The following is a 16414-nucleotide window of genomic DNA, read 5'->3' as shown; positions in this document are numbered from 1 at the left end:
GTCATGGGTTGTGGTATTTATGACAAGTTGCACACAACCATTATTTTGCAGAAAAATAGTACAGGCATTTAGACTTGCTCACTTTGAGAGTTTATTTATTTTCTTTTCTTTCTAACCTAACATTTTGTTTTTGCCTTGATATTGTAGGGATTCTAACGTAACATTTTCTTTGATATGCACATCATCATCAAGATATTTTCAAAAAAATTCTATTCAATATTGTTATGTCCATATCATAACTTAACATTTTTTCAAAATATTTTTTATTTTTTTGACTATTTTATTCTATCTTATCAAAACCAAAAGATGCTACAACATTGGCTCCAACTGGGGGCTGCTTTCTCCTATAGAATGCAAAGAACCTATAGATCCATGTGCCTTCTCCTTGGGCTATGGAGTCCTTGTTGTAAGAAAGGTCACACTGACATCTTGAAAAGTAAAGAAAACCTGAGTATTTACAATGAAAACTATTTCAACTTCATAGTATTGAATGTAGTGTTTGAGAAACCTTCCATTTATAGGATAAGTGGAATATAGCCCCTTCAGATTCTACAACACAATAGTGTTGTTACCCTTCACTTCAGCAATTGCTAAAGGTCCAAACCATAGATTGTCAAATTTGCCGTGCTTTCCTTTCTTTTCTCTCCTGGCATCCCATCTTAGAACTAGATCACCTTCCCTAAAGTCCCTTTCCCTGGCTCTTCTATCAAATAGGGCCTTCATCTTATTCTAATATTTATTCAATTTGTATTGAACTTCATCTCTATTTTCATTAAGTTCAATAATCTGCTTTATTCTTCTTGAAAAATCTTCAGGTTCATCTGTTGAATCCTGCAGAATTTTAAAATAGGGAAGGCCAAATTGGTAAGGAAGATTGCATCTTTCCCATAGACTAATTGAAATGGAGATTTGCCAATTGATCTCTCTGGAGTAATTATGTTTGCCCATACTGCATAAATCAAATGTGAATCTCAGCTCTTCTTATGATCAGCTAGAGTCTTTTTTATTACCTTACCATAATTTTGTTTGATGACTCTACAAGGCCATTACTTGAGGGTAGTATGGAGTTGAATGAAGTAACAAAATCTAATATTTGTGGAAAAATTCAATGATTTTAACACTAGATAAAGTTGTTGCATTATGAGTGATAATTTGAGTTGGGAAACCAAATCTAGATAAGATATTCTCCTCAATAAACTTAATTACTACTGAATCAGTAGCATTTCTAACTAGAATTGCTTCCACCCATTTACTAAAGTAGTCTGTTGCAGTGAGGATCCATTTATGCCAATTACTTGAAGTGGGGTGAATCTCTCCAACAAAATCTAATCCCCACTGAGAAAGAGATGCTAAACGTATTGATGGAAAGAGTGGAAGAGCTGCTAGTCTTTGTTTACCAACAAACATTTGATAAGGAACAAAACCTCTGACCTTTGCCCCTACTTGTAAGAACAATGTGGGCCAATAAAATCCTCCCCTCAGAATCTTGTATAATGTTTCTCTCCAAGCCTAATGTCCCCCACAAAATCTTGTATGAAACTAATCAATGATTCCTTCAGTTTTTGATTTTGTTAAACATAATAACAAAATATTCAGTGGATCTTTCCAGTATAAATTTGCATTTATAATGCAGTACTTGACTGATTTTAACTTAAGAGTTTTACATTGGGTGTTGGAGAATGACGCTAGACACTCAAAATGGATCAAGAAATTTACAATATCTTGATACCAGTTTGACAACATTTGATAAGGAACACAACCTGTGACCTTTGCCCCTACTTGTAAGAACAATGTGGGCCAATAAAATCCTCCCCTCAGAATCTTGTATGTTGTTGCTCTCCAAGCATAATGTCCCCCACAAAATCTTGTATGAAACTGATCAATGATTCCTTCAGTTTCTGATTCTGTTAAACATAATAACAAAATATTCAGTGGATCTTTCCAGTATAAATTTGCATTTACAATGCAGTACTTGATTGATTTTAACTTAAGAGTTTTACATTGGGTTTTGGAGAATGATGCTAGACACTCAAAATGGATTAAGAAATTTACAATATCTTGATACCAGTTTGACAACAAGAATTTTTCATCAATGTGTATAGGACTGATCTGCTCTGAAGGTAGAGGTTCTTGTGGATTCTCCCCTTTAGGATGAAGGGAAGGTTCTTGTGGATTCTCCCCTTTGGGATGAAGGGAAGGTTATTGTGGATTCTCCCCTTCTGTAAAGACAGAAGGTTTTTGTGGATTCTTCCCTTGTATTTCTAAAATAGAATTGATTCCAAGTACTTTGCAGTTGGATTTATCTAGAAGCTTGGCTAATCCTTGACCTTTTACTAGCTTGGTAGTCTTGATAGTTAGATCAAACTCCAGAATTTGAGTGATCCATCTACCTCTTTTCTCGTCAGTGTCTAGTTGGGTTAGGAAAATTTTCATAGCACTATTAGGGACGTAAGCAGTAAAAGGTGAATGTGAGACATACATTCTGAATGATTTCAGGGCTTGAATGAGGACATAGGCTTGCTTCTCAATGATTTGATACTTAAGCTCAACATCTCTCAAAACCTTGCTGAAAAAGGCTATGGGTTGGTCATGGGAATATTCATTTTTATGTAATAGAACGTCAGCAAGGGTTGTTTCAGAGGCAAAAGAGAAAATACTAAATGGCTTAGTATAATCAAGGCTAGCTAAGGTGGAAGCTTCAAAGATAGCCCTTTTTATTTGCTCAAATGCATGCCTAGAAGAGGTAGTCCATTTGACTTCATGGTCCTTTTGGAGCATGTCAGTTATACCTTTTACAATGTTTGTATAATTTGGAATAAACCTCCTTAGAAAATTAATCTTACTTAGAAAAGCTTGAATCTCCTTCTTGTTTCTAGGTAAGGTCAATGTTTCAATGGTAGATACTCATTTGGGGTCAATTACTACTCCCTCCTTCGAAATTATATGGCCCAACTATTTTCCTTCTTTGAAAGCAAACAAGGACTTCTTAGGGTTCAACGATATTCCAAATTCTCTACGCCTGTCAAAAACCTTCATCAAGTGCTTTAGATATTTCTGAACAGATTTAGAAAAAATAGTTATGTCATCAAGATAAATAACCACAAATTTATTTACGTGACCCATAAAAGCTATGTCCATAGCTCTCTGAAATGTTTCTCCAGCATTGGTTAAGCCAAATGGCATCATAGCATACATGAATGTACCCCAAAGTGTAGTAAAGGCTGTCTTCTCTCTACTTGTTGTACCAACATTTACCTAATTGTAACCTGAAAACCCATCAAGCATAGAAAGTCTTTGTGCTCTTGAAACCATTTGAAGTAACTGATCCATTTTGGGAAAAGTATAATTATCTTTTCATGATTCTTTGTTCAAATTTCTAAAATCCACATAGAGTCTTATTTCTCCATTTTCTTTCTAATGGGAACTAGATTTGCAACCCAATTAGAATATGTAAGAGGGAGGATGATCTGAGCATCTAAAATTTTCTTAATTTCCCTTTCTACAGTTGGTAGAAGGGCTGGATTTATCCTTATAAGTTTCTGTTGATAAGGTTTTTCTTCTGGCTTCAAAGGAATCTTATGATGTATTAATGAAGTATCATGGGTCTTTAGATCAGCATAAGTCAAAGCAAAAACATCCTTATAATTGTGCAGTAACTTAAGATATTGAGCTTTGATCTCAGGGTCTAGAGATGCACATATATTGGTGTTTTTGATATCTTCATTAGCTCCAATGTTAATCTCTTCTAGGTCATCTTCTGAAAAAATGGATTGAGGGTTTCAGAGGACATCATTTTGATCAAACATTTTTTCTAAAGGAATGAGTCCTTTTGGAATAAAATTATTAGATAATTGAATAATGTCATGATTAGCAATTTTGGTTTTAAAATCTAAAGTATCATTTCCATCTGTATTTTCATTTATTTTAGTTCTATCTTCATCAATTTGTAGAAATGAAAAATAATCTATTACCTGGAGAAATGATTTCAAATGTTCATCATCTTCAAATATTTGCCAATGTTTCAGATTATCTAGGAGAGATGGTTTATATTTGACTTGTATCTGATAGAGTACATTGGTATGATCAAGAATTTTAAAAGAGCTAGCAGAGGCAGCTAAGGCATTTGCATGAATATTCTGATCTCTAGGAATATGAGTCAAATTAAAAGAATCAAAGAAGTTTTCAACTAAATCCCATACTTCATTTCAATAAGACCGAAGTCTAGGGTGCTTGGTCTAGCAACAATTTCTTACTTTCTTAACAGTAAGTTCTGAATCAGTAAAAACACTTAAGTTTTGAACTTTTAAGCTTTTGGCTAATTGCCATCCCAAAAGGAAAGCTTCATATTCAGCCACATTATTTTTAACTTCAAAGTCTCATTTACATGATTGGGTTATATTTTCTTTTTCAGCTGAAATTAAAACTATGCTAGCTCTTGCCGCATATTTTGTGCAAGATCCATCAAAGAACAGTTTCCAAATATCATTTTGGTTTGGTTCAGGACTTTCAACTACCTCTTCAATTTTGACTTGAGTTTTATGTTGGTTTGAAGTGAGTTGAAAACAACCAAAGTCTTGATCTATTGCATAAATTGGATGGTTCCTTGACTGGTTAGTCTTACAAATAGTTTGTACAAATCCTACCTCTCTATATAATCTTAATTGCTCTCCTCCATAAACAGGAATAGTAGCATATGGCATATCCATCTGTAGAGTTCCCCCTAATTTGCACAGCAAGACCTAGAAAGGATCATTCCAAACTTGGGAGGGATATCTGTGACAACAATATCAAGTATTGCACTTTTCACTGGAATTTGGGCAAGGGTAACCACTAGATCCTTAATCAATCCCAAACAGGGAACCCTTTTAGAATCAAAGGTGTATAGATCATGGTAGGATTTAGTTCTGTCGTGTTTCAAATGGTCCATGATATATTTTGGCATAAGTTTGTGTAATGCTTTTGAATCAAGCACACAATTATACAACATGGAATCATTTGTTTTAAGAGTTACATAGAAAGGAGGCACTATCTCATCTATCATGTCTAAACTAGGGCCAAAAGCTACTGCTGGTTTTTCATCTTGTAGACTTATGACATCACCTTCTGCATCAACCGAGGTATTTTGTATCCATTTAGTGACTTGGCTTTTGTAGCCAAGGTTTTTAGAAAGTTCTGACAATGGAATTGGGATCTTAACCCTCTCTAATTGTTTTTCAACATTAAATATAGTTAAAATGTTTTTACCAATTTCGCTAGTATCAATTGACTGATCTAAAGGCTAAATAAGATTTGTTTGAGCTTTAGAAGTTTTGGTACATGGTTCACTTATTAGAGTTTCTTTTGGAGGTCTCCCAGGACTAGGCCTAGGCCTAAGATCATATTTGTTGTTTAACTCTACAATTAAAAATTCAGAGAAAGCATGATATTTAGAGACCTATGAAGCTTCCTGATCTTCTTGAACCTAATTTTGTTATGAGAGAGGAATGATGGCTATTTGATTGGAAGAAGAATCCATACTATTAATATATTTAGTAATTGTCATACTATTATCATCAGCTTTTTGGTCATCTATCAATAGAGGCGTAGGAACCTGTTGATCTTTGCTAGGTCTCTAAAGAATTTGTAGTGGTGGATTTCTTTTACACTGACCTTGATTTTGGTTTTGAGGTCTAGTAACTGTTTTTTGTATTTTCCTAGGTTGAGTCTCAATCTTTGAAATCTTATTTGATAGGTTTCTAAGAAGAGATGCTATTTCATCTATTTTTGAGTCTTCTGATTTAGTCTTAGAGGAACTAGAGGCTTCTTGAACATTTTTGAGTTTTCCTTGGGCCTTTTCTTCCTTAAGTTTTAAAGAAGTTGAGGCTACCCTATTTTCTTCTACTTTTATAGTGTTTGTTTGCATATCTTCAAGAGTTATTGAAGTTCTCTCTCATAGCATAACAACAAAGTCATCGTCAAAAGCTTTAGAAAATCTAGACTTAGCTGCTGCTACAGGGGGCTTACAATCAACAAGTATTTTGTGATAGAGTTTATTGAATATTTTGATAAAATCTGATACTGGTTCACCGAAGTTCCTTTTAAGCTCTTCAAATTCTGTGAGGAAGTAAAAATAACCATTTTTCACACCCCATTAATTTTTAAATATGGTTGTAAGCTCTTCCCAATTTCTAATGGAAGCTATTGGTAACTGCCTAAACCAAATCCTCACATTTCCTTCAAGTGACTGTATAAAAAATCTCATATAAATGTTTTCTTGTTTAATATTCATGTTGTCTACAAAGTCTAGGAAATCTTGAAGATGGTCCTCAGCTGAGGGACCAATTTCTCCATTGTACTTGGCAAGGTATTTGAAGTATCCAACTGGGAATGCATCAAGGTTATTAGGTAAGACTTAGATGACATATCTAGCCTATACAATAGGTCGGAAAGCCATGACAGTAGGTGGTGTATGAGGTGGCTGAGGTATATGAGGTTGTCCAGGTGGAGTATATGGTGTTTGTGTAGATGTAGAGGATGAAGAAGAAGTAGAGGAAGAAGATGGTGATTCAGAGGTTGATGAACTAGTTGGAGGTGAAGGAGGAGATCTCCTGAAAGACTTCAAAGGAGTCTTAAGAACTAACTTTGGGACCTGTAAAGGAATACCTTATTTTGCTTCAAAGAGAGGATTGGAATATATAGAGAAGGTCTTCTCAGGTTGTTAAGAAGAAGAAGCTTCAGGTGAGTCAAAAATGGAAGGAAAATGATAGGTGGTATGTGATATGAAATATATGGGTTTATATTCTGGTAGATTAACACCCAAATCAAATTCAGTTTTAGGTGATCCTAGTGGTAGTGTGGGTATTGGATGAGATTCTAATGAATGAATAAGGTAGGTTGACTTAAAATCAACTCCTTCATATAGAAGTTCATCAACTCTAGGTGATAAATGGGAGTAATCAGGATTGGATGGGATATTACTATAGGGGTCAACTGATTCTAATTCTTCAAACTATAGGACTAAAGAGGAAGAAGAACATGGTTGGTGTCCCATTTTAGAACTATCTTTTCTCAGAATCCTTTCAAGATCTGACAAAGGACTAACTATATCAGCTTCTGAACGAGATCTGGTATGTTTAAAAGGTGCTAGCTTGGCAGTGTGGAGTCGCCTAGGTGAATGATTCTAACCTTTCTAAACCCTTTAATCACCTTTAAAGGAAAAGAATGAATGAATATTGTTGTCCCAAGGGAAACTTAAGAGCAATTCGAATCCTCGGCAATGGCACCAGTCTGATGTTGTACCTTTGAGATAGTAGTAGGTCAGCTACCAATGCCAGAGCATCTAAAATAATTGTTTTGGGGTTGTTGGTTTTAGTTTTGGAAGACCAATGAATGAAGACAAAGGTACAATTGAAATACTTAATCCCTTGGATAATATTAATATCTCAGCAAAGGGCCGCTATAAAGCTTTACACAGTGATATAGATCAAATAGTTGTGAGAAGAAGACAAAAGATAATATGATTATCACAATTTCCAGACTATAAAATAGAACAATCATAAGTATGAAAACCTTCTAAACTACGTTCCAAAGGTTCAAGGCAATATACTTAAGCTTACAAAAGATGCTGATGATTTATTGATTAGAGGGGATTAGCTAAACAAACAGTTCATTAATCCATTCTTTTAATAGATGATCACTTCAGGAGCTTACAAGAATAAATTGAGACACAATTATTCCTACCTAGATATCTCTATAAGTCATAAGCATATGAAGAAAAACATAATGATTGATAACTGGAAAAACTTACAGGATAACACAAACTGTGTAAAACCAAATTCAAAAGCCTCTTCTTTGTATTAGGGTTCCAGAAAGACTGTGTACATCAAGTTTCTACAAAAGCCTCCTTCAAAAGTGCAACCAGGTTCAAAGTAGAATCAACAGTCACTACTTAACAAGTAATGAATAATAAACTTTGAACTTTGAACCATTAACAAGTCGAGAAGAGAGTTATTTATACAATAATGAAACTAAGAAAATATCCTAAAACTGATTAAGATTTATTCTAGGAAAGGAAATATCTTCATACAAGAAGATAGGGGCAACTATTGAACTGCTTCTTGCTATCCCTTTTATTCAGGTTGTGCTGGCTTTGTTGTCAGATATCTTTCCCTTAAAGTTTCTTGATTGTTTGTATCCTTTGCGCTGGTTGATTTGATCTTTCATCTGATATTCCTCAAAATCTGTGAATATCCTTTGACCCTGCTGAGTAACCTTTACTGTGCATTTTAGGTTTTTTACTGTGTTTTTGAATAGTAAATCTTTTTAGATTTTATGTCATATGGTAGAGTAATTTGATATGATCTTCATATTTGTCTTCTAACTATATGTAGGCTTTTTTCTTTGTAATCTTCGAATAGAAGTTTTTACCTGCAAAATACCGAAATTGTTAAGAAAATTGGCGACAGAGGAGGACATCAATCGCTTTATTAAGCTCATAAGGATATTGGAAGGAGTCCAGAGCATATCAGAAGGTAAAATAATGGCTTTATTGGTCGCAGAGGCTTATGGAGAGTTTACTGTGAAAATAGGTGAAACAAAGCAAAAATGGTGATTTTTGCATTTAAACTGAAAAATTGCTTTCTTTTTTAAATATGGGGCAAAGTGAACAGTGGTCATTTTGTCATTATGCGAGAGGTGGTTTTGGTTTTCATCAAATCGCTTTATGGGGTGCGGGTAGTTTTGGGAGGGGTCACCCGATGCAATCTGAGTCTGACACGTAGCAAGGAGAGGTTAGTGGAATATTGCTTTTCAGGTGGGTAATGCTCGAATAGAGATCCAACCTAAAATTGCTGAGGGTCAATAGATTTGAATGGATTTGATTGAGCAGTGGTGAAGTGAAACAACAGTGCATAGGGAAAATGAAAGAGTAATCTAGGGGCCCAGTAGTTAATCATGGCAGTATGGGCTTTATTATGGTTAAAAACCGAGATTAGCGAGGTTTTATGTTTAAACCATAAAAACATTTTAACAAAGAAATCCTTCGCAAAACAGATATGGCAGACTTGAAATAATATGAATGCGGGCAGATAATGATTTCGGTTCTGGGTTCATCGCATATTGAAATCAGGGTTTAGTGAAGGAAGGTGCATCTCAAAGGAATGCGATAAGGGCTGGATGCGATCTGGAAATAAATTATAGATAATATTACGATCGGGTCCAGGTTCCCATCACAATCGGAGATTGCAATGGCGGAGGCTAATGCTTTACCGGGGACTTGCAATGGGGGCGGATGTGAAATGGCAACTAAAATGAAGCATATTTGCGTCAGGTCTAGGTCTATCGTGCATTGCATATCGCAATAGTAGAGGGTGCATATACATTGAAATGCTTACGATATGCGATTATGCGATATGTTATCGAATACATAGTTTTATTATAAAACTTATGGTTTCGGGGTATTTTAATAAAAGGGAGTTAATATATACGGGAAATGGAACTTTTTAGGGGTTTAATACTATAAGTTAAAGTTAGTATGAGATATGAGTGGAAAGGGGAAATGGACTAAGTATAATGCTTTTTATGAATTATTGGATTTCACATATATATAGATCAATACTTAGGCTAAACAACTTTTTGTGGGTTTTTGGGTAAAAGGGGACTTAACATGGGTTTTTCACTTTTCCTAGGCAAAAAGAATTTTAACCTTAGGAAAAGGGGTTTTTATAGAAAATGAATGAATATGAAATCTATGAAGGTGGGAAGGGGAAATTAGTAAATATAGAGGGATGAATAGGGTTGAGGGAAGTTAATTAATTTATCTTGTAGACCTTCATTTGCTTTGTGTAATTGCGTCATGGACATAGAAACATATGGTAAAATATGATAAATGTACATTTTGTCCAACGAATTATCATACTTTTGCAACCTTTCTTCTACTTACCCTTTGCTTATCATACTTTTGCAACCTTTCTTCTACTTACCCTTTGCTTATCCTATCATTTTTTCTTCACTTAATGGGTGCATTTATGCTAGCAAACCCTTTTCCTTTCTTTTTATTTTACAAAAGCAAACTATCTAATTCTAACCTTATAACATCCAAGGGCTCAGATTAAACTGACGAGAACCTTGTTATTCTCTACCAAACTACTAATCTACCAAGATTAAATAGTTTGGGCAGATCTTTATTCTCTAACTATAACATCAAATTTAAAGCATAAAGCAGTCAAGATTTAACAGTTTGACTGTCATGGGTTCTAGCATTTATGACAAGCTACACACAACCATTATTTTGTAGAAAAATAGTAGAGGCATTTAGACTTGCTCACTTTCAAAGTTTATTTATTTTCTTTTCTTTCTAACCTAACATTTTGTTTTTGCCTTGATTATTTAGGTCATCTAATCTAACATTTTCTTTGATATGGACGTCATCATCAAGATATTTTCAAAAACATTCTATTCAATATTGTTATGTCCATATCCTAACTTAACATTTTTTCAAAATATTTTTTATTGTTTGACTATTTTATTATATCTTATCAAAACCAAAAAATGCTACAACACCATCATCCTGTTCTTTTGTGCCATTTCTCTTTTACCTCTGAATTGACCTATTACAGTGTGAGTTTCCCTTTATCAATTTTGAACTAACTTGTGCTTGGGTTGCTATCAAGCACAACACATGTACCATAATGCCAACATCTTCCACAGTGAAGCAACATCGTAGTGAGGACTCGTATAAAGAAGGCACCCTCATACTCATTAAAACTTTGCCAAAAAATATCATCTTTCATCAAAATCCATGGGACATCACCTTCTTTGAAAAACCAAGAGGGACTAGCCTCTCCTCTAGTTTATTGTCTTGGCTAATGTTTCTTTTTAGTTTTTGAAGAAATAAGATCTCTCCTAACAACCAATGTGCCATTTTATTTTAGTGATATGTGCCTCCATAAAGAATATGTTTTTTTTTCAAATATATGCATGGGATATAGTAAGTGCACAATCTTAAGATGTTCCCAATATGGGAGCTCATAAAAGAAAGATTTTATTTTCATCCCAATAGGAAATTTCTCAACATAGGTATTGAAGAATTTAAGACCATCGAACAAAGGCTCCCCATTTGAGTTAAAAATTTCTACAAACTCCTCCTTCTCTCTCTCATATGCTCTAAGCCATTCAATTGGTGTCATTAATGCAGGCCTTTGGGTTCTCTCTAGTTTAGCAATGAAATTGGATGTTGCTTTTTTGTAAGGGTGTTCTTCAAGGAGGAATACCCTAGAGTAGTAATAAACTAGATTTTGTAGGTGGTTAGACCACATATCCTTCAATGAAGTTCCACAACATTTACATCCATGCTGCCCTTTGGTTACAAGACTTGGAAAATTATTGTTTAGAAGTTGGCACATTAGAGACCATGAAGATCAGAATAATTGTAGTGAATAGATTGAATATATGCAAAACAATATTGTTATATATATAAATAAATCAATAAAATTGTAATTTACTAGAGCATACTTCTAATCCTAGATAATCATGTATGGTGTAAGCACATATGCCATACAACGTAAAACTCCTCTCTATTGTAATGGGTCTTGATACATTGTACACATGTATCCCTTACCATAATTACTTCAATTAATCTAGCAATTATTGCAAGTAGACATCCATATTATTCACTTGTCTTCTACTAGGGACTATGAGGGAAAACATAATATGTTAATTCTTCATATACAACCATGTGGGGATATTTCTATCAAATACTACTATAGGCCAAACATAATAGTTGGTGTTTTTGAGGGAATATGGGTTGACACCATCCACGGCTATGTTGAGTCATGGACTTCGTACTTCATCCTTGAATTTTTTGGGCCATGTATCCTCTATATGCTTCATGGATACTGAATCTATTGGGATATGCATAACTCTTGACTCACTTATGTCTGAGGCATGCCCTCCTTGCAACATAGATAATTCTATGCAATGAAAGAGGTTTTGAATCCTTGGGATTATAGGCATGTGCATCAATATCTTATGAGGACCCTGTGATTTACCCCTTTTCTTGAATTTTAGTACCTCTCATGCCCACATTTTGAACATATCTCTTTGTATGCATATTCTCCTCTCTATAAAATACAATCATTCAGACATGCATGATATGATATGTACTCAAAATCCAATATTTTCAATAACTGCTTTTCCTCGTCACAACTACCTGACAAAACATTATCATGAAATAAATTCATCTTTGAATAACCTGTAGTTGGCAAGGAATATAATTGTACAATGTCAATATTTAACATTCGTCAAATCAATCATTTTTAATGTTGATTTTGTAACAAAATTTCTTTAAATATAAGGGACTTGATTGATCATGCAGGTGAATGAGCTCAATATTATCAAGAAACATGCGTTTGACATGCCAAACCTTGCTTTAAACTTGTAAAACAACATCGCTATCCCCAACTACGTAGAATTTGACTTGCCACTAAGTGCAAAGAGAGGGGTGGTGGAAGCATATTTCAGGCTTTCGAATAAGGTATCAATGATATGAAAATAATCCCCTAGATCATTATTCTGTAATGCATCTAACAAAATTTCGTCCATGGAAGTCGTATCCCGTAAGTAGTCATCCATGCCAACCTCCATTTGATTGCCTCCATTGCCAACTTGTGATGAATAACTACTATTGTTGTAGTCATTTCTAATTGGTGAATCTATACCTACTGGGAATGGAATAGGTGGTTGAGTCAACCAATATTTGTGTGCTTCATCTCCCAGCCTTTCTCTTAATGCAGCCTTCTCTCAAGTTGACATTGTAGTAGGGTGCACTAGAATATGGTAGGTGGGTCGCTCATCATCAATAGAATCCTAATTTCAAAAAATATTCAACATCATTAGTACAATATCAATGATATTAGTAAGCACGCCAATGCAATTGGTTTGTTGAAATTGCATTATACCAAACAGTTATTACCATCGTTGATCCAAGATTGTAGCTGTAAGATGTCATGTTCCAATTGGAAAGGTGGATAGGTTGCTAACTTTCATCTACCAACTACCTATGATACGTTGCTCCTGGTAAGAGCTTCCAAATTCTTTGAAATGGATGAATATTGTATGCATCTGAACTTGATTCTCAATCAGGATCCTGCAAATTTGGATACATTTTTATTGAAATTGACATGGATTAAAAGATAAAATAAATTAGATAATCAAAATATAAATAAAATATGAACTTATTGGAGATGGAAAGGGAGAAATCCGTGAAGGAATTTGATCAACAATATGGAAAAAGCTAGAATTTGAACAATTAGCCATTGGATATTATTAAGATTTTTTCGTTGCATTTGAGAAAAGTTTGAAATAAAATTTTGTTTGTATATCTAAAATTAATTTTGAGAACCATATTACAAAAATTTGAATTTCAATATATTTTTCTAACAATTTTTTGAGAATAAGGTGACTTCAAGCAGCAAATGTATACTATGAACTATTGTAATTCATCTGTATGTGTCCTAAATGATAGTCTGAGATTAAGATGCCATTTTATTTGAAAATAAAATTCTAGATAAATTTTAAGCCCTATTGGTGCACTTATCAGAACAAATTTCACTGATGCGTTTAAATCATAATAGCACTGAGGCATTTACTTAATACTCACACCAGTTTTTGACATTCTGAAAAATATAAAATATGTTATCATATTGGTGCTCTTGTACAAAAATGCACCAATGAGTTTAAATAAAAATAACACTGATTTGCACTTGTTTTCGATATTTTGAAAATAAAAATGAATTCTACCATGTAAGTTCTCTTATAAAAATCACAACACCAATTCGTTTAAATACAAGCCGCACCATTGCATTAAAATATTAATCCCACCATTTTTGGGATTTTGAAAAAAAAAAACAAAAAATTGTATCATGTCAGTGAGTTTAAAAAAATTGGTGCTCTCGCAATGTCGGTGTGCTTTAGTTGTGAACCCACAAATGCCCTTTTCTATTGAATGCACCGATGTTCGGATTAAGTGAGAAAAAACTGTTTTTTTTTTCCTTTTTTTGAATTAACAAAAGAGCCACAATTGATTTTTCGAAATCTAATTTTATAAATTCTTTTAAATAGTAAAAAGTTATTCACTATTTCATTTTTTCCAAAAAATTTGAGGGAGTGATTTCCAAGAGAGACACACTAGGAGAATCATGCAACAACATAATTCTTTGGAGTAGCAGAACTATTTAAAAGATTAGAAGCTAAAAACTATGGTGATTCACTCAAAACCCTACATAGTAAAAATTTTAAATTTTATTGTTGATTTTACCAATAAAAGTCTTTACAATTCTGTTAGGGTTTAATTAAAAGAGAGGTCATTTGCAAGAGACACATATTGAGAGTACTATGGAGCAGAAAAATATTTGGAAACCATAGAAAGATCAAAATTTGAAAGGTATGGTGATTCACTCAAAACCTTGCCTAGCAAAAATTTTAAATTTTACTATTGATTTTACTATTAATTTTTTTTTTTTACAATTTCTGTTATATTTAACCACAATTCATAGTAAAAGAAATAAAACCCTACACAATAACAAATTTACTAATGATTTTACTAGTAAATATTCTAGAATCTTTGTTCCTATTTAAATTTAATTAAAATTCAAAAAAAAAACAAAACCAATACTTACCTTAAAAACCTTGCTTATTCTTTCTTGTGTGACTACAAAATTTCACCTTAGGGTTTAACACCCTCAAACACTTCAAAATTAGGGTTTTCTTATTTTAGGAACTTTACATTTAATTGGTTTGTGTGCTTACAATATATATGCTGTTTGAAATATAAAGTAGGGGGGATCACTTATTGAATTAGATCCAAACCCTGATGGCCTTGTCCATTTTTTTAAAAATGACATATGTTTCATGGTGCACTAACGTAATATAACATACCAGTGTGCCTTGTGTAATAAAACACACCGACCTATTATTACCATGTCGTTTATGTCCAATTAGTTTCTCGGTTCCCTAAGTGTAGTACAATGCACCAACACGCCTCTACCAAGTAGTAGCGTTAAGTCATTTTTGTGTCTTTATTATTAAAAGTCATACTGTCATAATTTAAAACTATTTGGAAAAAACAATTCACGTTGAGGGTGTTGAACAATTAAACGACTGGTGTGTTTAATAACCTAAACGCATTGTTTACCAAAGCTCTTTTAAGATAAGAATTGTTTGATTTATGTATTTTATTTAATGGCTTCTGTATTTAATGGTACAGGTTGTATATTGATAAAAATTTCCTAAGAAGGTGTCAAGTAACAAAAATGTTGATCGAGACAATGGTAGCACATCGAAAAAAATAGAGAAGGCAAGTTCTTTGTAAATTCTTTACAAAATTAATATGTTTGAGCTATATGTAAGTTTAACTAATATGTATTGGTTATTATGTGTCATGCAAAGACAAAATGAAGAAGTTCGATAAGATTATTTCTAATATAAGTGAAGAAGAGTGTTAAATCCTAATACGAAAATTGTAGAAGAACAAATTAGGTGAATGAAAAAATACTATTCAATATGATTTTTTTTTTAATTTTCATTAATAATATATTTAATAATATTATATAGCATGTTTTAAACAATTTATTAATTCATAAATGTTTAGTGTTCTACAACGAGAAACAAAAAATGAAAAGACCAATGTCATTTGAAGGAAAGAAAATTTATAGAACATGTAAATGACGATGAATTGGTCCTTAATTCTTCTAGAGTGGTGTTGGAGGTTAATGAAATGGCTGGATTTTTTTACAAAACTATGGGAGATCTAGTGGAATGAATGTATATATGACTCTCCACTTAAAATACAAAAAATCAGTCCAATGATTCCAATAACCAAATTATATTTAAACTACAAGAAGCCTTTATAGAGTAATGGTTAATGAGACATGTCATACTTGAAAGAGAAAAAACATACAACAACAAAAAATGATCATTCAAAAGGTAATATTCCTAATGAAAATGATATTCTAGAATTATGTGTATATATTATTAAAAACCATTCATTTATTAAGATCAATTTTGTTATATTTAGTTTTCATATATCAATATAAAAATAGTTTATTACTTTTTTCAAGAAGATTATGAAAATCCAAAATGATCAATGAGATCATATGTGAAACATGTCAACGAGAATGTCCAAAAAAGTGTAGAAGGGGATGGTTAAAGAAATGGACATAATTGCATCACAGGAGGATCAATATCTACATCGATCTGCTTCAAATGTATGTAATCATGATTTATTTTGTACATGTAAAAATATAAGTTAGCATTAAATATTTATTTTCACATATTTTCTTGCAAAAAATAAAACAAAAATGGAACTCATTCAACACATAAAACATGATGATAATGAAGAAAAGAGTTGATATCAATTTTTGTTAGTATTTATTAATAT

Source organism: Pinus tabuliformis, chromosome 9, assembly GCF_031772625.1.
Source record: "Pinus tabuliformis cultivar Carrire ecotype Pingquan chromosome 9, CPIR1, whole genome shotgun sequence".
Classification (NCBI taxonomy): domain Eukaryota; kingdom Viridiplantae; phylum Streptophyta; class Pinopsida; order Pinales; family Pinaceae; genus Pinus; species Pinus tabuliformis.
This window is presented reverse-complemented; position numbering follows the sequence as displayed.